Source organism: Sus scrofa, chromosome 1, assembly GCF_054392235.1.
Source record: "Sus scrofa isolate SSC_HxYL_T2T_F1_AM1 chromosome 1, Sscrofa_HxYL_maternal_Yorkshire_Landrace_v2.0, whole genome shotgun sequence".
In the NCBI taxonomy this organism is placed as follows: Eukaryota; Metazoa; Chordata; class Mammalia; order Artiodactyla; family Suidae; genus Sus; species Sus scrofa.
The window spans coordinates 180871374-180896449 of NC_139383.1; the positions used below are offsets into that span (position 1 = coordinate 180871374).

The window sequence follows — 25076 nt, forward strand, 5'->3', positions numbered from 1 at the left end:
TCTAATCTATGAAGTCCAAGAAGGTCTCTGTCACATATCTGAAATCTCAGTATTGTCTGTCAGTTGGGTGACTATTTTATTTTTCATGTGGCCTTTCTGTTCAAGCTGTGTGCATTGAATACTAGGCTTCTAACTGGCACAGCACCACTTCTACCACATTATATTGGTCAAAGCAAGTCGCTCAGTTTCAAGGTTATTGACCTAGGCCTCACCACTTGAAGAGAGGAACAGAAAGTGCTATTCTAGTGTATTCTAGATACAACTCCCTCATCAGCTCTATGATTTGCAATTTTTAGAGGGCAAGCAATGGTTTCTTAGATACGACAGTAAAAGGCACAAGCAGCAAAGGAAAAATTTGGATAAATTAGACTTTATCAAGTTTGAAAACTTTCGTGCATCAAAGGGCACTATCAAGAGGGAGAAAAGTCAGGATGGGTGAAAATATTTGAAAATCAATAAGGAACTTTTAATCTAGAATATAGAAAGATCTTTTACAACTGAACAACAAAAGGACAATCCAATTAAAAAATGGCCAAAGGACATTCTCCAAAGATGATACACAAATGGCTGATAAACACATGAGAAGATGGTCAACATCATTAGTCATCAGGAAAAAGCAAATTAAAATCAAAATGAGATACCACTTCACACACCACATGACAAGTGTTGGTGAGGATATGGTGAAATTAGAAACCACATACATTACTGGTGCAAATGTAAAATGGTGTGGTTGCTGTGGAAAACAATTTTGCAGTTACTCAAAATGTTAAAAATAGAATTACCATATGACCCAGCAATTCTACTTCTAGGTATATACCCCAAAAGATTACAAAGTTATGGAAACAAAAGCTTATACACAAATGTTTATAGCAGTACTGTTGACAATAGCCTGAAGGAGGAAACAGCCCAATATCCATCAACTGATAAATGAATAAACAAATTGTTGCAGATCCATACAATGGAATATTGATCAGTCATACATAGTGGCACATGCTACACATGGATGAACCTTGAAAACATGCTGAGTAAAACAAATCAGACACAAAGGCCACATATGGAATAGTTTGACTTATATGAATTATTCAGACAAAATGTACACAGAAAGCAGATGAGTGATTGCCAAAGACTGAGGAGAAGGGAGAGAGAGGCAGTGACTGCTCCATGGGTATAAGATTTCCTTTTGAAGTAATGAAAATGTCCTGGAACTAGAAGCAGTAATGGCTGTCCAACATTGTGCTATACTAAATGTCATTGTGCTATACTAAATATACTAAAAGTTATACACTTTAAAATGGTTGAAATGGTGAATTTTATGTTACATACATTTTAATACAATAAAAAAAGGCAGTTGCACAATTGGATTTGCTTGCTCTTATGTCTTATCCATAAGAATATCTTAGGGCTAGCCATTGGGAAGAGAAGTAGAACAGAACTGAATCACCCCCATTGTTCCAGCCAAAGGAATTGCAAGCCACCAGACAACCATCCAATCTCCCCAGACATGAGAGTGCTGGGCCAAGATCAACAGTGTCATCTCATCTACCCCTTGCTGACGCTACATGTGTCTGTCAGCAGTAAATGCTTTTATTTGATGATTTTGAAGTGTTTCGTTTTACAGCATTATTGTGACAATTTGACTGATATAGTATCAATATAATTTCTCCTTAGAAGAAGGAAGCCTTCATTTCTTCAAATGGCTGATTTCTTTAATAATGATTTTTATTTTTTCCATTATAGCTGATCTACAGTGTTCTTTCAATTTTCTACTGCACAGTGAGGTGACCCAGTCACACATACATGTATACATTCTTTTTCCTCACATTATCATGCTGCATCACAGGTGACCAGACAGAGTTCCCAGTGCTATACAGAAGGATCCCATTGCTTATCCATTCCAAAGGCAATAGTTTGCATCTATTAGCTCCAAATTCCCAGTGCCTTCCTCCCACTCCCCTTCCCTCATGGCAACCACAAGTCTGTTCTCCATGTCCATGATTTTCTTGTATGTGGAAATGTTCATTTGTGCCATATATTAGATTCCAGATATAAGTGATATCATATGGTATTTGTCTTTCTCTTTTTGACTCACTTAATATTAGAGTCTCTAGTTCCATCCATGTTGCTGCAAATGGCATTATTTTGTTCTCTTTTATGGCTGAGTAGTATTCTATTGTGTATATATATATGTACTACATCTTCTTAACCCAATCATCTGTCGATGGACATTTGGGTTGTTTCCATGTCTTGGCTATTGTGAATACAGCTGCAATGAACATGTGGGCGCATGTGTCTTTTTCAAGGAAAGTTTTGTCTGGATATATGCCCAAGAGTGGGATTGCTGGGTCATATGGCAGTTCTTTCTATGTATGTTTTCTAAGGTACCTCCATACTGTTCTCCATAGTGGCCGTACCAGCTTACATTCCCACCAACAGTGCAGGAGGGTTCCCTTTTCTCCACACCCTCTCCAGCATTTGGTATTTTTGGACTTACTAATGATGGTCAAATGGCTGATTAGAAGACCCCTAGCAAAGAAAATAACAGGTGAATCTTGGCTATCTCATATCAGAAAGCAAGGAATCTTTCAAGGAATAATGAGGTTGTCTTAAAAACACAAAGTTTTGGGGATGGATAGTGGTGATGGTTGTACATCGATGTGAATATGCTTAATGCCACTTAAAATAGTTAAAACGGTAAAATTGATGTTACGTATTTTGCCATAATTACACAGGATCCAGACTAAAGGGATTCCTACTAGTCAAAGTTATGGCAATATGAGCATTAGCTTTGACTTAAAAAAAGGATAATGTTGTGCTATATTAAAACACATTCCTGTTGGAATTAAAAAAAAACTAAAGTCAGAAAAAAACAAACTCATCATTAATGAGGTGACTGTTAAACCAACATAAGGACTCAACCTTGAAGTATACATAACACTGCAAGATCCTGGATTGGATCTTTGTTTAGTGAAATCAGCTATAAATATCTTTTTTTTTTTTTTTTTTTTGGACAACAGGGGAATTTTAGGGAAAAAAATGACCTTTATGGTAGAGATTATTAATTGTTTTGCAATAGGTAATCTCCCTTTTCTATATTTAGAAATAGAACTCCCTAGGTTTTAGCTGCAATCATACCACCCAACTGGAGACTACACTTTCCACAGTCTTCTTGTGACTTAGGATGACATGTCATTAAGTTCTGGCCAAAGGGAAGTGAACAAAGTGATGTATGGGTGTGACGTAGGCCAGGCAGCTGTGGCTCTGACTTGACCCCTAGCCTGGGAACTTTCATATGCTGCGGGTGCAGCCTAAAAAGACCCCTACCTCCCCCCAAAAAGTGGGGATGTATGTACCCAGAGTTAAGGCTCTGGCTGTTACACAAGGGATAATTCTATTTTGTTTTAACCACCTGTTTTGGGGTTTTTTTGAAACTCTCTGTTTGACATGCTGGCAATTGAAGCATGTCATATATCCATATACCCAGATGCAATGAAAATAAGATAAGGAATTATAAAAAGACAAAGTAACATAGTAAAGAAGAGCTAACAGGAAATAAATGTTTAAGACATTTAAGACTTTAAAAAAGCTAAAGGAATTATATGTTAAGGTTTTTTTTTCTAGATGTTGAAAGAAGTATACCAATTTATAAGGAGAGAGAAATTTTTGTGATCCTGAACTTAGAGAATTTATTTTGAGGATTTTTTTTGTAGCTGTTGAAATGTCCATATAAAATTGTCTCTAATATAAATTTTATAAAATAAATTTTGCATATAGCATTTATTATATCATCTTTTGGTTAATGATGTGTTCCCAGTGCATAGCTTTTTGATAAACTGGCTTAATACAGGATAATAAAAGTTAAAGTAACCACCAGGAGGAGGTTAATATATCTTAGATCAGTGTTTTGAACTGGGTTCTATAAATGCCAGGATAAAGGAGGAAATCTACAAATGTTTGATTTAAATTTAGATTAAATACTTGAAAATGTTTTTAACCACTGTTAAAAAATCAGTTGTTATATTCTCCTAACAATGATCCCTGTTTTAGTGAAGAGGAATCTGAGGGTGCAGGGTGAGCTATAACCAACTTTTAACATTTGAAATTAATTTATCTGATTTAAGTTGTCTCGATATTGTGCAACCAAAACAAAATAAAAACATATTGGATGCTAAGGCTGGTAAAGCTATAGTTGAGAACCATAACCACCAGTTTGTTTGTTTGTTTGTTTATTTATTTCTTTATTTACTGCAGTTTAGGTCCACACTTGCAGCCTATGCCACAGCCACAGCAACACCAGATCCAAGCTGCATCTGCGACCTACACCATAGCTCAAGGCAACGCTGGATCTTTAACCCACTGAGCAGAGTCAGCGATTGAACTCACCTCCTCATGGATACTAGCTGGGTTTGTTACTACTGAGCTATGATGGGAACTCACATAACCACCAATTTAAAATCTTTGGGGTTCAAAGGAACAATTTCATTTTCTATAAATTTGAACTAAACTAAATTTAGACAAATAAAATACTACTTTATATTTTAGAATTGAGTGCAGAATTTTAATTGACAGGGGGTCATATTGCTAGAATGATTTGAAATCCATTTACTTAGATTTCCCTTCTAGATTATCAGTAGTCTCCTCTAGGCTTCGGATAGGAACCATCACAGGACAGGTAATTCCCCACTGATATGGATAGTCAATGTCTGACAGGAAGACACTCTCCCTGTTGACTGAAAGAAGATCAATATGTTCCAGACGTCAGTAGCATAAATGGTGAAGGTGCTGATAGGAACGTAATTTGTATTCCAGGGTTAGTTGAGGTCCACCTCACTTGCCTGCACTTGGTTTTAGGAGGCAGATTTTTCTCGGACATTAGCTCTGGATCTATTTAATTGCTAAACAGAGTCTTGGTTTTAAGTCTGAGAGTTTTGCACCTTAAGAAAGGAAGAGTATTCTTACTTGGGTACTTCTGAGGGCGTAAAAGTTTAAATTCCTGCATTATCACTGTAAAATTTTGACATTGATCAATAAATCTTTTTTTTTTTTTTTTAGATGAGATTGCGTCTTGATTTTCCCTCTCAAAGTACCTCTGTGCTGACCAGCAGTGTTACAATTACCTGGAAGCTTGTTAGCAATGTATAATTTTAGACCTCACCTCACATCCTATTGAATCTCAGTCTGCATTTTAAAAAGATCCCTAGGCAATTTATAAGCATATTAATTTTTGAGAACCACTGCATTAGATGTCAGTAGCAAAAAGAAGTCTGTGGCAGGGAACTATTGTCAATAGCTTGTAATAATGTATAATGGAAAAGAATCTGAAAAAATATGTAAAATGAATCACTTTGTTATACATCTGAAACTAACCTGGCATTTTTTTTTTTTTTTTTTTTTTTTTTTTTTTGGTCTTTTGTCTTTTTGTTGTTGTTGTTGTTGCTATTTCTTGGGCCGCTCCCGCGGCACATGGAGGTTCCCAGGCTAGGGGTTGAATCGGAGCTGTAGCCACTGGCCTACGCCAGAGCCACAACAACGCGGGATCCGAGCCGCGTCTGCAACCTACACCACAGCTCAGGACAACACCGGATCGTTAACCCACTGAGCAAGGGCAGGGACGGAACCCGCAACCTCATGGTTCCTAGTCGGATTCGTTAACCACTGCGCCACGACAGGAACTCCCTAACCTGACATTGTAATTCAACTATACTTCAATTAAGAAAAGAATTCTGGGGAAATTCATTGACTTAATTGGTTAAATGGAGATTTCAGAAATATTTTCCTCTGATGACCCAATTCACAGTTTTGGTTTTATGATAAACATTTTAGTATTATCCTGTCAATACCTGCCTAATAGTATGAGCTTGTTTTATAAATGCATCACTATTCTAAAACAAACTGTGACTATTAGAAGACATAACCTTAAATTTTCCCAGGCTGCCATGTGTCTTGAATGCTTAAAATTTCACCAATCTGATCTCTTAATTTGTTTTTAATTTTTCTTTTGTTTTTCTCTTTTTATTTTTTTATTCATGTGCTAATTTACTTTAAAATTTGCTGTCAATTTTCTTTGTCTCTCCAATTTTTACTTCTTGTCCAGGTGCTAATTTTCACAGAAATGTGTGGACCTTCACGAGGTCTTAGAAAATCTCTTTGTGACATGGAAAAGAAATAGAGATATGAAGTGACATTAAAAACATGCAGAAAATACTAAATGTTTTGACATTTATACTTCTGGCAGTATGCCATATTTATTCCGTAAGGTTCATTCATAATAAGCCACAGTGATGAAGTTGAGGGAGGTGACAGTTTTCAAAAAGCGTGCATTAAAATTTTTTCCCAACGCAATGTTTGTCTATAAGTTATAATTTATAAGTATAATTTATAAACTACAGTTTGGAAAAAACTTAGGTATTGCTTTAAGCTGCATTTTTTCAGCTGATAGAGAATGGTATGTCTAGAATTTTTATTTTCTGTGTCCAAGAACACAATCTATTACAGAATTTGGTTATTAGAGATTTCAAAATTTCAGTCAGTTTTTTTTTTTTTTTTTTTTCGGGGCAGCACCTGTGACATTGAAGTTCCTGGGCCAGGGGTTGAATTGGAGCTACAGCTGCAGGCCCATGCCACAGCAACAACAATGCCAGACCCGAGCTGTGTCTGTGACCTACACTGTAGCTTATGGCAATATTGGATCTTTAACCCACTGAGCGAGGCCAGGGATCGAACCCGCATCCTCATGGATACTAGTCAGGTTCATTACTGCTGAACCACAACTCCACAAGATATACTCTGTTATATCTTGTATATCTTGTGTGTGGTATTGAAATGTCAGGCAAAGTTCTTGCCTGTTAACTATCTTTACTCATCTTTTATGATGTTCAGTTTGGCAGTAATTTTGAATGATTAATCACTAATATCATTAAGCATAATTTTTCAAAATACTTTAACATGCATACCTTGTTTAGCCTTCACTGTAACTCTGTGGTAGCATTTATTAGCTCCATTATAGAAATAAGGAATCTGGAGTTCCCATTGTGGCTCAGTGGGTTAAGAACTTGACATAGTTTTCATGACAATGCAGGTTCAATTCCTGGCCTTGCTCAGTAGGTTAAAGATCTGGCATTGCTACAAGCTGTGGTGTAGGCGTAGGTCACAGATGTGGCTCGAGCAGATGCTGCTCAGATCTGTAGTTGCTGTGGCTGTGGCTGTAGCCTTCACCTGCAGCTCTGATTTGACCCCTAGCCTGGGAACTTCCGTATGCTGCAGGTATGGCTGTAATAAGGAAAGAAGGAAGGAATCTGTCTGAGAATGATTAATTTTTCTAATCACAGAGGTTAAAGAGCAGAGGCTTGAATCCAGGTTACCTGACTTCTACTTCAGTGCTTTTTCAGCCACAAATTTTTCTTCCCTTCCTATTGATTTTGCTTATCCTAGGATTTCCTTAAATATCATGTTATCTGCATATATGAGTAAATTCATATAGTTCAAAGAAATTGAAATTTTGCTACAAACTGCATACGAACTATGTTATGTCCAAACACTAAGAAAGCTCTAAGTTTAAAGTTTTCTCTTCCAATTCAATTATAATTTTAATTTCAATTTAATAATCCTAAGATCTTAAAGCAGAATATATAACCTTTTATGACTTTTTTATGAAGTCCTAGTAAAAAAGAATGACGTAGTGCTCATTTCAGATTTATTACCATTTTAAACAATGTTTCCCCCTTGTTACAGGGAAATACAGGAAAACAGATAATAAATAATGGCTATTTGTAGCACTTGAAAGGCTTTATTAATAAGTGAGTCAAACCATCTAATGCTTTTTCTTCAAAGTTATTATTCACCAACACTTTATGGATTTCTACTTGTTATATTGCTTCTAAAATGTGGATAGAATTCTTACATTCAGGAAAATATTCTTTCTTTGTTGAGTTTATTTTGAGCATAAACACATTTTAGGTATCATTTTCATGTGAGATTTGATTTCTGGACTTTGTATTTATCACAAAATAATTGTCTCTGTGGATTCAAACTGTCCCTTTGTTTTTAAATATTGCCCATTTCATTTCTTTTTATTGCACACTTACTCCTGTAACTTTTTGTGTCCAGGATAATTATTTATCATAAATTGATTTTGGTTTTTCAGCTATGATTATTTGTGTGCAGTTCAAGAAAATATATAGGCAATTTTCTAAGAGTCTAATACTGTTTTCCTTCCCTTAGGATGTTAATTAACTTTTATTGTTTTTATTAGTTCTAAAAATAAATGACCTCCATATTTAGAATTTTTTCAACCTAGACTTTGCATGCTCTCTCTTTGCCCTCAGGATATCTCCATTTAAATGTCTTCTTCTCAATTGAGGTTTTTGTAGCTTGAAAATAGGGTTCCTCTTCTTAACTAACAGATAAGGATCACCATCTTTACAGGGTCTCCGAATTTCACTTTGGTGTGATTATGTGCTGCTTTCCTTCTTTGCACCCTTCATTTAATTAGTTACCAACTGCTGTGGATTGAATGTCTGTGTCTCCCCACAATGCATATGCTATGGTCCCAATTCCCAATGTTATGGTATTAGAAGATGGGGACTTTGGGAGGTAATTAGGTCATAAGGATGGAGCCCTCATGAATGGGATTTGTGCTCTTAAAAGAAAAGACACCGGAGAGAGAATCTCTTGACTATGTGAGGATACAGCAAGAAGGCAGGCATCTATAAGCCAGGAAATTGTCCCTCACCAGAACCCAACCATGCTGGCAACCTGATCTCAGATTTTCAGCCTCCAGAACTGTGAGAAACAAACATGTGCTGTTTAAGCCGCCCACACTATGGTATCTTATTATTGCAGCCAGAACTAAGACACCAACCTTAGTGTTATAGGCTAAATTGTTTCCCTTCCCCAAATTCATATATTGAAGTCATAACCTTTAGTACCACAGAATGTAACTATATTTGAAGATAAGGTCCTTAAGGGATAATTAAGGTTACATGAGGTCATTAGGGTGGTCCAAAATGATGGTCTCTTATAAGAAGAGACAATGAGGACACAGACACATGCAGAATGATTCTTTGTAAAGACACAGGGAGAAGATGGCCATTTACAAGCCAAGGAGGGAGGCCCTCAGAAGAAACTAACCCTGCTTATGCCTTGGTCTTGGACTTCAAGCCTCCAGAACTGTGAGGAAATAAATTTCCCTTGTTTAAACTTCTGCATCTGTGTGCTTTATTATGGTATCCCTTGTAAACTAGTACACATTGGCAATTCTTCGCAATGTCTCTTAAATTTTGGCCAACAGAAGAGTACATGTGGTTTCCTATTGTCATTATCATCATTATATTTTATATATATATAAAATTCTCTTTCTAAAACAGCACTACATTTTACATATTTTGCTTAATTTGGTATGGTACCAGTAGCTTTGAAAAGAGTCCCCCTATAACTGTTACTTTTCAACTTAGAAGTAATCTACTCTAAAGGGCATGCTCATATACCATTCTTTAGGCTCCTTTGCTTTGGTGCTTATCCCAATTACAGCACTTTATCATACTGTGTTACAATTGTACATTTTATTGCTTTTATTTCCCACCTGCTAGACTGTAAATGTCTAAGATGATGGACTGATTCCTGAATATTATTATAGTCCTATACCACTCAGGATAGTGCCTGGCATAAAGAGTGTGCTCAATAAATATTTATAAATAAATCTCTTTGTATTTTTGCTGCAGTAACAAACAATCCTCAAATATCAATGTCTTAGAACCACAAAAGTTTATTTCTTGCTTATGATACTTGTTCACTGTGGTTCTGCTGGAGGCTCTGCTCTGTGTCATCTTTGCTCCTGAATCCAGATTAAAGGAGTAGCCACTATTTGGAGTATTATCTGTTACCATGGCAGAGGGGAAAGGAGAGCATGATGATCCTATCCATAGTGGCCGGTAAGTCTACTGTATAGATATCACTTCTGCTCATTTTTCAGAGCAAGGCCTATGGCCCGATTTGATGTCACTGAGGTGAAGAAATTACATCCCACCATATGTCAAAAAGAAAAAAAAGCCAGACGTGTTTCTGGATAGTGCTAGTGACTATCAAAAACTCCTATATTGGTACATGGTTTATTGTTTCATTTATGATTTTGTCTTTTTAGTTTCATGTTTTTCTGCTACCCTTATCATGTGCTTCAATTTTGCTGAAATATTAACTTCGAATGTATCTTTTTTTTTTTTCTTGTCTTTTTAGGGCTGCACCCCAGCATATGGAGATTCCCAGGCTAGGGGCTGAATTGGAGCTGAGGCTGCCAGCCTATGCCACAGCCACAGCAACACTGCATCCGAGCTGTGTCTGTGACCTAACTATACCTCATGGCAACACTGGCTCCTTAACCCACTGAGCAAGGCCAGGGATTGAACTTGCGTACTCATGGATACTAGTCCGGTTTGTTAACCACTGAGCCACGATGGGAACTCCTGAAAGTATCTTTTTGCCATATTCAGTTTGGATCTCATGACCCATCATAAACAGTTCTAGTTTTTATTTTATATTTTGAAGCTTATCTTCTTGGTGGACTATATCATCTAGTTCCTGTAGATTTGATCTTATTGTCGTTCCATATATGGTGCACTGTGACCATAGATAGAACTAAACTTTTCTGTTCTCAGTTTTCTTATCTGTACAATGATACCTCAATTCCTTCCAGCTCTTTATTTCACCTGCATATTAAATATATGTTATTAGTGACTATGGTGGTCATGGATTTATTTTTATTTGGTTGCTATAGAAGTACATGGGTTATTGGTTTATTAGTAGATAACTGCTAACTACTTATTTTAGTAAAGCTTCCTATTTATGATCTCAAATACATGCTGATTTTTCTGTGAAAACCCAGCTTCTCTTAGTATAGATGACTCTGATGTTGCTGAGCAGGGCAACTTGAACATATTCTGCCCTTTCTAAGCAAAGCAGGTCAATAAGAATTTACAGTGAAAAAAATACATTTGATTATGTATATATATAAAATTGTGATAAAAACTAACAAAAATATCCAAACCAAATGACATTTTTGGAAAAATATTTGCAACAAATAAAAATAGACAAAGTATTTATGTAATTATTATGCAGAAGTAATATAGTCAGAAAAATGGGCTAAGGATATGAACAAGCAGTTCACACCTGCCTTCTATACCCCTAGGCAATGAGCATATGAAAAGATATAAAATCTCAGTACTGACAGAGTGGGGGAAATTGGTATTCCTACACTGTTGGTGACATGTAGAATGGTACAATCCTTTGTGGGGTAGGGCAATACAACCCTCTGTGGCAGGTATCTTAAAATTTTCAAATGTTTATATATTTTAACTCAGCCACCCCAGTTATTGGAATCAATCTCTTAGAAAAGACAGAGATGCTCATTGCAGTGCTATTTGTAAAAGCAAAAAATTAGAAGCAATTTAAATATCTCACAATAAGGGGAAAATATATCCATAAAATGGAATAGTATGGCTATATATTAAGAGTGAGGAAATAGTGATATAACAAAGATTTATTGAGTGCTTACTATGTCCTGGAAGCAATTGTAAGTGCTTGTTTAAAAGCAGATTTATAAATGTGAACAGGATAATATATACATGATATATTAAGAGAAAAGTTTCAGACCAATATGAAAAAATATGAGTAAATAAATACATTGTTATAAAGTATAAATATGTTATTATAAAGATCCAGATACTTCTACTTCTGTATTTACCTAGATGTAGATATATAGATACAGATATATCTATATGTATGTAAGAAAATCTGGGAAGGCTACACTCCAAAGTACTAATAGTAGTTAATTCTAGAAATTGGATTAGGAGGGTGGGATGCTTTTATTTCTCAAATAGTCATAAAAACATGGGGTTTTGGGTAATTTTTACTTTCTCCCCCGCTTTTAAAATAAAAAAGTTAAATAGAAACATGGTGGTCCAGAATAGTAGTGTTCTGCTTACCTGTGAGCACAGGCTTGGTGGAGTAGGAGAAGAATGCTACTTTCATGGTGTGGTCACTGAGAACGAGATGTTCTCCTAAGCGGGGAACCCTTATTTTATCAGGAATTTATATCTAAGAATACACTTAAAAATAGGTAATAATATTCCCCTCATTGAGATAAGAAGCCACCAGGGAAGGGATGTTTTGGTAGTTACAGCAGTGGGTTGAAGCATGGAGAGGTAAATTTTGAGAAAGCAGATGTGGATGAGTTAGTGGTTTGGATCATTGCAGTGTCACATGAGGGCTCTGGAAGCCCAGGGGGCAGGATAAAGCAGGAGTGGGTATAGGTTGTTTGATTATCTTTGCATATTTGCCTTTGGTTCTTCTGTTTGCTGTTTTGTCACAAAATAACTTCCCAACTCTAGATGAACAATACCTGAGTTTGTTTATTAGGTCTGGTTGGAAAGGGGCAAACCTTTCTATCAGTGGTTCTGCTGCCTCTCAATGAACATCTCCTTAATGATTCTCTCCTTTCCATTTTTCTTCCAGTCCCATGGAAAAGAGAAGATAAGACTGTGCATTCAAAAGGGAAAAGGACCAAGACTGTTTTTGAATCACTCACTGCTACAAAAGTAGTTCAGCAGAAGAACTGGGCATTCTTCCCCATGCCCAGAATACCCCTCTTTTTTTTTTTACATGGGCATCCCACATCTCTCCAGATTTCATGATGGCTGTCCTGTGTCTTTAGTTCTCTGGTGGATGCACAAAAAGTCATTAATTTCCTGTCTGTCCAACTTTCCTCCTTTTGAAAATATGAAAGCTGCAGCTGTGAGCTGAGATCACAAGTAAGTGATACAATTTTAAACAATTAAATTACTGAGGCAATGCAGGTAAACTGAATGAAGATAAAAATTAAAGAAAACATGGCATAAATCTAAAAAGTACAAATTTAGAAAGGATGTGTGAGCAATGATGCTAAGAAAATAGCATCAGCCAAAAATAATCCCACCAGTTTTTCAAAAATGATTTCTGCTTACTTGTAAATACTTATTGATCATTTATTAAGTATAGTGTATCTTCTTAAATGCTTTGCTTACCTTTTAAAATTGAATCTTTTCAGCAACCTCTGAATTAGGTTCTCTTCTTATTTCTATTATGAGGAAATTGAGGCACAAAAAGTTTGAATGACTTGCCCAAGGTCATACAACTAATAAACGTGGGAACTGAGACTCTAATTCAGGAGGTCTGAGTCCAGAATTTGTCTTCATAATATAACTAAAACGAGGCTATCACTTTTTGAGGTATTAAAAGGAGCCCAATTGAACAAAGAAAGAACATGCTGTAAGAAATAGTTCAAGAGCGGAAGATACTATAATAGATATGAAAGGAGAAATATTCTCAGATTGATGAAAGGAAGAAAAGAAAAGGAAAGCTTGTGAGGATTTTAGAGCATTCTGACCATGGCAGCATGTCTGACCCAGGCAGACTTTTCTAAGGGCTGCATGGAACTGTATTTAAGGTTGACAGAAATAAACCCATCCATTTTATCATACTTTTTCTTGTGTATACCCTCAAACTCATCTCTGTTATTCATTGGCAACTCCAGCATTTGATCTCTGAAAATTCCACTGAAAGTATTGAAAAAAGATCCTTCTTATTTTAAATTATATCTTCCCACTGTTTGTAGATATTATGTGGATTACATTGCTAAAGAATCATTCTCTTTGCCTGAGAAACAAGACAGTTTAAAAATAGTGTGTGTTGTGATTAGAAAATTCTTTGTGTAAAGATACCTGAGAGAGCGTACACAGGTACCTGAATAACACATGAAGGATGACAGCTTTCAACAAAGCTTGTGGGCGGGGGGGGGAACAGTTTGTTTAGTACAGAGACAAAGCATAGACAAGAAAAAAAGCACAATATGTTAATGCTAGATGCATGGCCTATATTTAAATATATGTTAATAACAAGCTGCATAAATCCCCTAAATATAAAATACATAAAATTTCAGAAATGCACTTGGCTATAGGTCCTCTTTATTGACCTGTTAGTGGTGGTGGTGGAGGGGAGGGAGGCATGCAGGAGTCAGGGAAATAGTATTTTCATTAGTAGAATTTTGAACATAAATGGCAAGAAAATATCCTCCTTCCTGTTAATACTAATGAAGTTTAATACGGGCAATGGGTGATTGTCTTGTTTATAAGCCCTTTATGTAGTCTTTACACTGAGAAGGTGGGAGTGTACAAATACCCAGGAAGGGGGGATACGTAGAAATCGTACTGGGTGTTAGTAAGACACAATTACAGAGAATCCAGGATATTTTGCAAACACCATTCTTTATTTCAAAGTCCAGCCTAGATTTTTAAAATATTTGAGTAACATTGGATTGTAGCAAAATAGTATTTTGAAGAAAATAACATTCTCCTATCCAACCTGAAACAGATTGAGGCAGTAGGAACTTTAGTCCAATTCTGAACCAATATCTGCTTCTCTAACCCTTTTAGTGGACGAGCAGACCACATTATTGGAAAATGTGAGATCGGAAAGTCTAGTTGGAAGTTTTGCCTTTAAAATTTTTCTTAATATGGAGCGGAAATGGGCTCTCCAGTGACTCTTTGCCCTGGCCGCATGAAGAAGTGCAGGATGCTGATGTCCCAGCTGGGCAAGCCACGGGATACTCAGTGCCTTTTATTTCAACATTAAAACACTATAGAGAAAAGGGTCTGACTTTCCACCTTTTAATATTGCTCAATCATTTCTCTTTACTTCTTGCTTCAGTGAGCACAATATGTGGTTTTCTGGGGAATTTATTAAAAAGAAAACCTTTCACTTTTATGGTGAATTTCGGAGAAATCTATAGTCAATGCATGTTTCTCAATTCCTTCACAACTGGTCTAATTCTCTAAATTTTGGTGAGGGCATGCCAAAAAATTGGTTCCTAATTTATAATTTAACAACTAACACAATACTTCAACATTAGCAGATGAAGGGAAATGTTTTATATACCATCAGTGAGTGACTCAAACCATGAATATGTCTTGTACGGAGCAGATAATCACAATCAAAGAGTAGGTAGGGCTGTTTGATGCCCAGACCAATTTTATTGAAACTTTCTGGGTAACAGATCATTTGGGCTCAGGCTCATATTTATATTAAAGTGGTTATCTGCTTTCTGTGTGAAGAATGCACTCCCCTGCTTTTTTTTTTTTTCACTTGCCCAAAGTTACATAAATTTCCTTGCATATCTATAATTTAGAGTCTATTGTCATTTTTCCATTTTAAAGGGCCAATCTTGGCATTTCGCCAACATCTTGTTTTCTGTTTTTAAGGGCCAATCTTGGCATTTCACCAACACGTTCTAAATAATAATGAGTAAATGATAACAAGAAACAAACCAGAGAAGGAGTAGTGGGACAGGTCCAGTGTAGAGATTATTGTTTTATATTATGGTAGGAGCCAAGCATCTGGGATCTGTATTCATCACCCCCCTTGGATTCTTTCTCACAGGGATTGTGATTTAGGACACATGGTGTCATCTTTCAGCGGGCTTAAAGAAGGTTTACACCAAATGTACTCTGAGAAGTTCTTGAAAATAAGTTTACGTTAATCCAGGTAATTCTATAGACCAGAAACTTAAAATCCTTTAGGTATGTGTAATAAATGTAAATAAATGAAGTGGATCATGTTGACACTAACATTGCCTTTTAAATCTCTGCGTGAGCATAAAATTCACATACACTCATAAGGCCCACCGGCCGGTTGGGTATGACTTCTGTTTTATACTCACTGTTTTCTGGCACTAAAAACGCTTGACTGTGTAATAGAGCTCTCTCTTCTCTGGTCCCCAGGAAACCAACCTCCCAGCTGCAGGCCCCATTTTTAGCTAGGACAAATCTCATCTTATTTAAACAATCTTTCTATAAGTGGTTGAGTTGGGGAAGTTACTGCTTTTTGTGGTCTCAATTGCCTAATAGAAAGTCATTTTACCTAAATCCTAGGACTCCTGTGGGAAAATCCCAATTGGTCACTGTGCCTATGGACTAAATAAGGAGCTGACTGGCTCTTCCTTACAAGCAGAAGTAGTTTTAAGATCTTCATTCACACTACCTTAGTTAAACTTGAAAATTTCCTGTTTGGTGTAGCTAGGAAGGCAATTCAAATATGCTGTTTTAAAATATTACTAGAAAGAGTCTGCTATGGGATATAATTCACTTCTTGAATAGGGCTGTTGCTGGGAGATCTGACTTAATATGTTGTCTGTTGACTTGAGTAGATATTGTGAAAATATAATTTATTCATGAAGAAGTTCTGATATTCTGTAGTATCCATCAGTATTACTTTTGTAAAAATTAAAAACCCATAAATCTTTTTTTCTTATCTAATCAAATGCTTAAGAGGGTTATACAATGACTTTCCTTTTTAAAAATAGGATTTGATATTTAACTATGTGTTCAGCAAAATTGATAAGTTGGAGGCTTCTGCAATTCAGGTGTGGACATTTGTCCATGGAACCTGTAAAGGCTTCATGTTGTACAATTATTTAAGCACATAATGATTTTACCTTTCACTTTAAGGATATTTTATATATAACTCACCATTAATAGGTATTTGTTAAGACAGCTAAGAGTACACTTTGCTTTCATAGCTGTGAATAAACCTCATTTCCTATGAGAGCATGTTATCATCCCCTTATGTGGAAGAGTAAATGGAAGCAAAGACCAAGCATTACTAGTAGGTCTGTTGTCTGCCTGAGCTGATTAGTATATTATGAAAAGATAAATAACTCTGAATAGATTATAATTTTTATATCTATGACTTATCTCCAGTAATGCTTATAATCAACGTAATAGAATCTTCTTGGCAGTAAAAAGATATGCTCTTTGGTGAGGTCAACCAATTTCTGATACTTCTTCATTAAGAGGTGGGATCTTTGTCCTCTTTCCTTGAATCAGGGCTCTGTGACTGCTTGACTAATAAAATGAAGTGAAAGTTACACCATGCTAATCTGTGGCCTAGGCTTTGAGAAGGTAACCACTTCTACTTCCTGTCTCTTGGGATGCCTCTTCTTGGAACCCAGGCACCATGCCATGAGGAAGCCTAGGCAACCAGTCTGGCAGCCTTCAAGGAGCATCCAGTGCACACCTTTAGCTTAATTTCCAGATTATGACCAGCTCCAACTTGCCAGCCATGAGTGAGCCATCCTGAAAGTGGGTCCTCCAGCCCTCAGCTGAGCTGTCCTTGATGATGCGGTGTGGAACATAGATTAGCTGTCTCTGTCGATCCCTGCCCAAATTGTAGATTTGTAAGCAAACTAAATGATTATTTCTGTTCTTAAACTACTACATTTTGAAGTGACTTTTTATACAACAATAAATAACTGGAACATGCTGTAGGGAAAAGGCAATAAATGTTCCTAGTTCCCTTCTCTACTATGTAGCAAAAGCTAGCTACTATTTTAAATCTCAACTCTTGATGCTACTAGCTGAAAAGGAAGAAAGTAAACACACCAGGCTTACAAGGGAGGCTCCCGGCTCTCACTAAATATTGACGGAACTGTACTTGTTCTAGGATGATGCATCACAGTCTAATCTAATTTACTGGGCAGCTTCTAAATGCCAGGCACAGTTGTAGCTGTAATAGAGGCAACTTTGTTGTTTTTTGTTCTGTTTGAGCTACTAATTCCCTAGGGGATACTTAATAGATTATTCTGTGTTAATGAATCCTATTTCCTCATCTGTAAAATAATAAGGCTTGGATAAATGTTCTCTCAGGTTCTTCCTGCTCTAATATAATATTATCTGTGACTTTAAAACTTTAGCTGCTACATTTGAAAATCCCAATGTTTTTCCCCCAACAAGGTCTCCTGCCTTCATTATTTAAATGTTCTTCCCTTTGAGGAGAGTATTTCATTCCTAAAAAGGACTGAAAGTAAAGCTCACCTGGTCGCTATCTGATGCTTTCCAGTTGATGACAATTCACCAACCTAAGTCTAAAACCATAAACAAAAAAGTACCTAGAAACTGAGATGAGAAAGCCCTGATGGGCAAATCAAAATGGGACCAATAATACTTACCTCATAATGTTGTTAAAAGAGGTAATATATGTAAAGCCTAAAGTTCAGGGTCTGAACTTAGCAGACACTCAAAAGTTGTTCTTATTCTTTTTTTATTGAGAAGCAACTTAGACTAACTGCTTGAAATGTAAAATTCTGATCATAGAGTTTCATAAAATACTTACCTGTTTCTATAGTAGTTTCTGAAGTCTTAAATGCCCTACATTAAATATATATTTCATATATATATATGTTTGATCAATATTGGCTGACTATTCTCTGATTTTGCAAATTTGCCTTTTTTTGGGGGTTTGTTTAAATAAGGAATCACTCTATAAAAATGCAAGCCAGGATATATGCAATGAATAATTTATTCTAAGAAAATGTCTTAGATAATGTCTAAGAAAATGTCTAAAAGATGAATTGTGACATGACATTTTTTAAAATTTATAAAGTGAATTTTTAGTACTTTTTTGTTGGAGAAAATTTTAATTAAGAATAAATTATTGTTCCTTGAGTGTATTAGTTATCCACTGCTGTGTAACAAATTATCACCAAACATAGTGTTTAAAACAACATTTATCTCACTCAAGTTTTTGTGAGTCACAGGTTTAGGAGCAGCTCAGTTGGATGTTTTTTGCTTGAATCTCTCATGAGATTGTAGACAAGATGTCAGCCAGTGCTGCAGTCGTCTGAAAGTTTGACCGGAGCTGGGGGATTTGCTTCTACTGGTCTACACATGTGCTGGCAAGTTGGTGCTGGCTATTATTAGAAGACATTAGTTCCATGCCATACAGATCTCTTCGTACAGCTACTTCAGTGTCATTATGACATGACATTTGACTCTCTTCAAGACAGAGCAAGGAGGAAGCCACAGTGTCTTTTATGACCTAGTCTTGTAAATCAAACTCTGCCAATTCTGCCTTATCTTATTAACCATACAAGTGAGTCCTATTCAGTTTGTGAGGGAAAAACCCAAATGCTAGGGTACTAGGAAATGAGAATCATTGTGGACCGTCTTGGATGATGGTAACTATGTCAAGATTTTTTGCTTAGTCTCTTTTATCACTGCATATTCTCCATGGACAAAACCATCCATTTCTATAGCTTCACATACCACCTTTAAGGCCCTTACTTTCAGTATAGAAATAAGCCTCAATTTCTCTTCTGTTCTTCAGACCCTAGTGCATCATACCTATTTGAAATTCATTTTATCCTACTGGTATTCACTGAGTAGCCACCAGAATCAGGCTTTAAACTAGTTTGGGTAAATAAGAGAGTCCTCTTTCCCACATGGAAATTGAAGTTTAGTGAGGCAGGGGGAAAATAAATAAATGAAGAAATAAACTTTATATAGCTTTTGGTAAGTATAATAAAAAATATACTGCTGTGATAATAATGGGGGTGTGTGCTGAGAAAGGAGAGGAGAGGATTAGCTACTTTAGGTGCAGTGGAAAACAAGAACTCTTTGTAGAAGTGATATTTAAACTGAGACTGGAGAGATGAGATGTGAGGATGGGAAAAGAAACTGTTTCAGTTACTGAGCACAGCAAGTGCAAAGGCCCGAGGCAAGGAAAAGCATAACATGATCTAGAAAATGTCAGAATCATTGTGGCTGAAGCACTCTGAGTGAGAGAGAATGGCTTCCAGTCATATGGCATATATAATGTAACAAGTCCATATGTAAACTCATAATTCTCATCTTTCACTGCACACTGCTAGTTCTCTAATGTTTCCTGCAACACTGAATAGCAGCAGTTGTTGAGTATAGAATTTGGAGTCAGCTAGGCAATTTGAATCCTGACTCTACAGCTCCCAAGCAAGGAGATCTTGGAAGTGTTATTTACTTTGATCTTCAGTGTCCTTACCTTTAAAGTGGGAACAGTGTGAGGATTAAGTTGTCTGGCACCTGGTTGTATTTGAAACCTGGGAGCTGGGAGTTCCCGTCGTGGCGCAGAGGTTAACAAATCCGACTAGGAACCATGAGGTTGCGGGTTCGGTCCCTGCCCTTGCCGTGAGCTGTGGTGTAGGTTGCAGACGTGGCTCGGATCCCACGTTGCTGTGGCTCTGGCGTAGGCCGGTGGCTACAGCTCCGATTGGATCCCTAGCCTGGGAACCTCCATATGCCGCGGGAGCGGCCCAAAGAAATAGCAAAAAGACAAAAAAAAAAAAAAAAAAAGAAACCTGGGAGCTGTGATGACTTTTTCTTTAAACATTGAAATTGGGCCGGTGAGGTATTCCCAACTCACATTCCTTATCTTACTTCTAAATGAACTATCCAAATCCTATTTCCATGGCCAGCAATTTAGAATACAGAGTCCTATGCAGTGTAGGGCTCCTCCTACAGGGCAAATTAATTTACAGGTTGAGTCACACACTGAAAGAGGCTTTAAAACATGAGGAAAGTTTGCAAGATTAGCCCTACTCTCCATTTTCTCCAAATTGGCTAAAGACCTATTGTTTCTAGTCTTTGAGTTAGCTCGGTTCATTATGAGTAGACTTAGAGTATAAACCCTTGTTGGAAGCCTAAACGTCCCCTAACTGCCGGATACTAAATCCAAACGCCTAAGTCTGATATTTCTTTTCTACTGTGTATTCTTTAGGCTGATAGTTCCCAAAAATTTCTGTAAAAAATATGATTTAATGGGGACACTGCATGTTATCCTCTCTTTGAGACTTAGAATTGTGACAGATAGCTAAGGCTCTATGAGAATCTGTTTAATGGTGTTTAACTCAGCATTTCCAAACATATTTGACCATAAAAATTCCTTGCACTCCGACACAAATATTAAACCTTCCCTTCATTTCTGGAAACTGCATTTCAAGCTAATTTTTTCATTTTCCTCATTTACATATCCCTGGTCTTTTTTCCAAGTATCCTCAGCTCTGATGAAGTAGAATCAATTTCTCCATCCTAGTTTTTTTTTTGTTTTTTTTTTGTTTTTTTTTTTTTTTTTTTAATTCCACCTGATTATCTTATTCCCACATGTTCCCTTTACTTGCCCTTTCTTGTCACTGCCAGTCATGTCTTACCTTTGTTCATGTCCTTTCTGGCCTCCAGGTTTATTAGTAACAGTTATTTTTTTTTTTTTTTCATTTTTATAGTCATTCTTTAAATAACCATTTTTTGGTCAGACTTCTTTTTGTTTGTTTGTTTGTTTATTTATTTATTTAGTCTTTTCTAGGGCCGCACTCATGGCATATGGAGGTTACCAGGCTAGGGGTCTAATCGGAGCTGTAGCCGCTGGCCTACGCCACAGCCACAGCAATGTCGGATCTGAGCCACGTCTGCGACCTACATCACAGCTCATGGCAAGCCCAGATCCTTAACCCACTGAGCAAGGCCAGGGATTGAACCTGCAACCTCATGCTTCCTAGTCGGATTCATTAACCACTGAGCCACGACAGGAACTCCCAGACGTCTTTTTAAATTGAGATGTAGGTTTTTTTTTTTTTTTTTTGGTATTAGTTTCTGGTGTACAACATAATGATTTGCTGTTTGTATATATTGTGAAATGATCGCCATAATAAGTCTAGTTGATATCTGTCAATATCATATAATTTTTTTCTTATGGTGAGAACTTTTAATACATGGTTTCAGTTATTTTTCTCGTGATGAGAACTTAAGATTTACCATCTTCGAAACATTTACATATATAATGCAGTATTAACTATAATCACCATGCTATACATTACATCCCTTGATGTACTTATTCTGTAGCTGGAAGTCTGTACCTTTTGACTCCCTTTACTCATTTCATCTACTCCCTACCTCCTGTCTCTGGGACCATCAGTCTGTTTTTGGTATCTATCCTTCTTTCCTTCCTTCCTTCCTCCCTCCCTCCCTCCCACACTCCCTTCCTTCCTTTCCATTCTACATATAAGTGAGATCATATGCTATTTGCCTTTCTCTGTCTGACTTATTTAACTTACATAAATGGCCTCGAGTTCCATCCGTGTTGTCACAAACGGCAACATTTCCTCCTTTTTTATGGCTAGAAAACATTTTATAGTATATGTATACACCACATTTTCTTTACCCATTCATCCATTGGTGGACACTTAGGTTGCTTTCATGTCTTGACTTTTGTAATTTGGGTTGTAATATTAGTGTCTCCCAAAAATCTCTTTCTTTTATGGCCTCAAAAGATATGTTATCTATAGAAAATTAGAGGTGTTTAGCATTAAATTTAGTTGTTGGAAGAAAGACCTTCCATATCTCTTAATCAGGCATCTTTTTTTTTTTTTTTTTTTTTTTTTTTGTCTTTTTGTATTTCTTGGGCCCCTCCCACGGCATATGGAGGTTCCCAGGCTAGGGGTCTAATCGGAGCTGTAGCCACCGGCCTATGCCAGAGCCACAGCAACGCGGGATCCGAGCTGCGTCTGCAACCTACACCGCAGCTCACGGCAACGCTGGATCGTTAACCCACTGAGCAAGGGCAGGGACCGAACCCGCAACCTCATGGTTCCTAGTCAGATTCATTAACCACTGCACCACGATGGGAGCTCCAGGTATCCTTTCTTTATTACCCCTAACTGAGCATCTGAGTACCAAAGAGTTTGTTTTTGGAGGTCAGCCTTCTTCATTGGGACAACTCCAGTTTTTAGGAAATTCTTCCATATACTGAAACCAAGTGAGCTTCACTATCATTAATGGCCTTAGTATAGTCCTTTTGTGTTGTTGTGTCATGTTTTTCCTGCACTGTCTCTTTTTCAGGACAGCTCTGCATATGATATTTCATGACACTTCACTATTCTCCTTACTCATTTTTATCCAATGTAATACAATGAAGAGGCTTTTTTCTTTTTTTTTTTGGCCACACCCATGGCATACAGAATTTCCTAGGCCAGGGATCAAACCTGAGCCATGGCAGCAACTCAAGCAACAGCAATGACAACTGCTGGATCCTTAACCTGCTGTGCCACCAGGGAACTCCAAGGAGGCTCTCTTTTTGGTGATGGACTCCAGTAAATCTCATACTCACCACTTTAAATCCTCTTTCCACCAAAATAGTATTAAGTTTGGTTTGGATTGCACCTGGTGATATCATTATGTATTTGGCCAGCTGGAATAGCTTAGTCTTCTTGCAGGACAGCAAATTGAAGGTATAGGAGGGAACAATTCAGAGGCTGGATGAGGAAATGTAAGTTAATCATGCATTGCAATTCTAGGGAAAATTTTGAAGTAGGTGAAGCTTACTTTGGTACTCTTGGCTTGCTTTTTCTGATTCCTTTTTCTACTGCATGGATTCCCTTCTTGTTCTTATCCACTTCAGGTATCCCAAACTTACTTGCTCTTTCCCTCAATTAAAACCTGCTTTCAGGGGCATTCCCATTGTGGGGCAGTGGAAATGAATCCAACTAGTAACCATGAGGTGGCAGGTTTCATCCTTGGCCTTGTTCAGTGGGTTAAGGATCTGGCATTGCCATGAGCTGTGGTGTAGGCCATTGACGCGGCTCGGATCCTGCATTGCTGTGGCTGTGGTGTAGGATGGCAGCTACAGTTCTGCAGTCAAATGCTCCACCACTGAGCTATACCCCCTGCAGCTGCAGTTCTGATTCGACCCCTAGCCTGGGCACTTTCATATGCTGTGGGTACAGCCCTAGAAAGTAAAAAAAAAAAAACCCCAAACAAACAAAAACACCCCCAAAACCCAAAAAAACCTGCTTAAAGGAAAAGATTTATTTTCAATTTTTTGTCTATTTGTTGGGAATATATTGTGCTATCATTCTCAAATTTATTTACACTTTAAGCCTTATTGCTTAATATGGGCGGAAAGCTCTGTGCAAAAGGCATTTTAAGCTTCAGTGACTAGGTAGGGGAGATTTTGGAGGGCTGGGCAAGAGACTCAGTATTGGTTTCTCTAAAATCATACAAATATTTTTGCTGCCCGTTTTCTTGCATTTAAGCCTATACTTGCAAATTCGCTTAAACATTCTGTTCCCTTAAATAAATTCTGTAATGCATGTTCCCTGAGGATCTCCCATGCAATATTTCTCAAACTTTAAATCAATGTACTCCTGATAATCAAAGGAGAGTGAATGCATGAAGCTCTGGCTCTGGGATGTGAGAGTGTGGCTGAAGAACAATGCTCAGAAGGAAACTGATTCCCTTAGGAAATTGTTTTCTCCTCTTGTAGACTAAAAAATCAATTTAATTCAAAAGATCAATGAAAGTGGAAAATCACTGTCAAAGTCTTATCCATACAGGGTGGTAATGATGGCAATCTGGAGAATAGCTAATCTCTTTTGATGAATGGCACATAAATACATGCAGTCCAAGCAGACCTTTTCATGTACTACATGTTCATCTTTTATTGTTTCAGGGTCACTTGAATAATGAGGCATTTTATAAATGAAGCTGTCCTATACAATATAGATTCCCACAGAGAGAGACAGTTAACTCCAGATTCATCACTGAAATCAATCCAAGAGAATATCCTTCTTAACTAGGCATTCTTTGAGTACACAACTTAATATTTCATTGTGATATACAGTCAAGGATTCAGAACAAAAATGAACATAATTTATACAAAGTCACCTTCATGCAAATGGCAATTTTGGATGAAAGTGCGAACACCTATTTCTTAATTATAGTATCTTCATTTTTCTTGGTAGTCCAATGAGTTCTGATACAGGATGTTGGTGGTAAAAATTAATATTATGTGATGCTAAACATATTCTTGTGAGGCATCCTTTCCCTTTTCAGTTATTTTTTGAGGTTTTTGTAACTGTGACCACTGCAAAACCACATCTAAAGTTATTTCAGTATGTATTATCCATGAAGGTAGGTTGATACTTACTTCTATCCCTGAAATATTATTGCTGAATCCTGGGTTCCAGGATAGTACCACACATAGAGCCCCAGCTGAGTAAGGAAAGGGAGAAATAAATATTTTTTCTTGGAAGCCATTGAGATGTTGAGGTTGTGTGATATGAAATGATCACTTTAGGAAAGTTTTATTTCTATACACTTAAGTTTCATAGCCATCACAGGAGCTAGATATGTCTTCATCTCACAGATGAGGAAATTACAGTTTCAAAGGGGTTCAGTGTTTTTTTTCATGGTCAT

General features: G+C 37.0%; 1 long non-coding RNA gene across 10 annotated transcripts in view; it reads left to right on the plus strand.

Annotated features, from left to right (window-relative positions):
- LOC102162695 (uncharacterized) overlaps positions 1 to 25076 on the plus strand; it is a 704814-nt gene that overhangs the window by 144705 nt on the left and 535033 nt on the right. For 4 of the 10 annotated variants that reach the window (XR_014817900.1, XR_014817887.1, XR_014817889.1 and 1 more), the window contains 3 exons: positions 9717 to 9926; positions 12502 to 12797; positions 15460 to 15564. This is a non-coding gene — a long non-coding RNA (uncharacterized LOC102162695). Of the gene's footprint in view, positions 1 to 9067; positions 9168 to 9277; positions 9927 to 12501; positions 12798 to 15459; positions 15565 to 25076 lie in introns of those variants that run through there. The other 6 variants (XR_014817892.1, XR_014817882.1, XR_014817871.1 and 3 more) reach the window with 4 other exon arrangements.